Genomic DNA, 1,541 nt, shown 5'->3' on the forward strand with positions numbered 1-1,541 from the left:
GTGCTTTATTTCAAACCAAAATAAGTAACATGGACATCAGATTTGAGCGAAATCCGTTGAAATTGGTTTGGCTGAAAATGGTTTGCTGGCAATTTGATTGGGAAATCCCATAAGGAATCAGTTTATTGGTTATTTCCACTCATTGACTGTTTTTTTTTTTAAAGTTGCATTAAAGATCTGCATAGGAAAAGGTTGATCTGAAGGTTTGCATTGGGGATGTGAATTGGAGTAACTTAGGAAAACTTACCAACAGCCTTAACCAAAAAATAAGGGGCCTGTCCTTTCTAGGTTAACTCTAACCCAGACCCCTAACCCTAACCCTGACCCTAAAACCGTAGCCCTAACACCAACCCTAATCCTAACCCTAACACTAACCTTAACCCTAACCCTAAAACCCTAACCGTAACACCCAAGTGGAAATCGTGTGGGTGTTAATCTGAAAAATTACCAAACCCTTTTTGTAGTCTGAAAAACGGGTTGGGGGCGGGACGGGGATTGACAAATTGTTACATTTTTGTTTCATAGTTGTGAAATATAAACAAAACTCTTTTGTTCTCAAAGTAGTATATGTGCGTGTGTGTGAGAGTGAGAGGTGGGAGAAAGATGAACGATTTAAAACAAATAAATGATATAAAATAAATATATTTGAATTGTTGTGTGAGAAAGTATATATAACCTCATTATAGAATATAGTGTCTTTCAAAAACATCGTATATTTTAAACTATATCTCATGTTTAAGAAAAAGAAATGCATTTTACATTTACTCTGTCTTCCTTAACTACATTTTCATGCCACTTTTTTGTTCTTTTATTTTTTTTTTTTGTTAGGCGTTAGCAAAGTAAACTCTGTCTTGCTTAGAAAAATTTGCTTTGATTTCTGTCTGCCTTACCCACTTCTTAATTTTTTTTTTGCTAGACGCTACCAAACACTCTGTATCTCTCCCCTGTAACAAACACACTATTTCTTTCTTTCTATCTCTCTCTCTCTCTCTCATTCACGCGCGTACGCACAGATTTGACTTCGCCATGTCAACAAACTTCAAAATTGGTAAAAGTTTATCGATTTTTACAGGTATACGTGGGTACCTCTTAGAGAGAAAGTTGACGAAAATGCACATAGGGTCATTCTGAATCTTCTAAAAATGGAGTGACATGCGTGCTAATTTGTGGACGTGCATAAACTACATTCACGTACACACACACACAAACACACACACATCCTCTCTTTTATATATATTGATATGTAATGTAATAATATACATATGGAAAATACTGGAAGGACTGGTGCCAAACTTTGGCATCAAGTACTACAAGAATGCCCGCACAGGTCGCCACTGCATGGTACCAAAGGTGCCGTACACTGCATCGCGCATAAGAACGACGTACTGCAACAGCCTCGGTTTCAGAGGACCTCAGCTCTTTAATGCTCTGCCAAAACATTTGAGAGACCTGCAAAACATGGATATAGAGGTCTTCAAGACAAAACTCAACGCTTTCCTCTCGACGATACCAGGCGAACCAATGGCTCGAAATGAGACACA

Source organism: Octopus bimaculoides, chromosome 3, assembly GCF_001194135.2.
Source record: "Octopus bimaculoides isolate UCB-OBI-ISO-001 chromosome 3, ASM119413v2, whole genome shotgun sequence".
In the NCBI taxonomy this organism is placed as follows: Eukaryota; Metazoa; Mollusca; class Cephalopoda; order Octopoda; family Octopodidae; genus Octopus; species Octopus bimaculoides.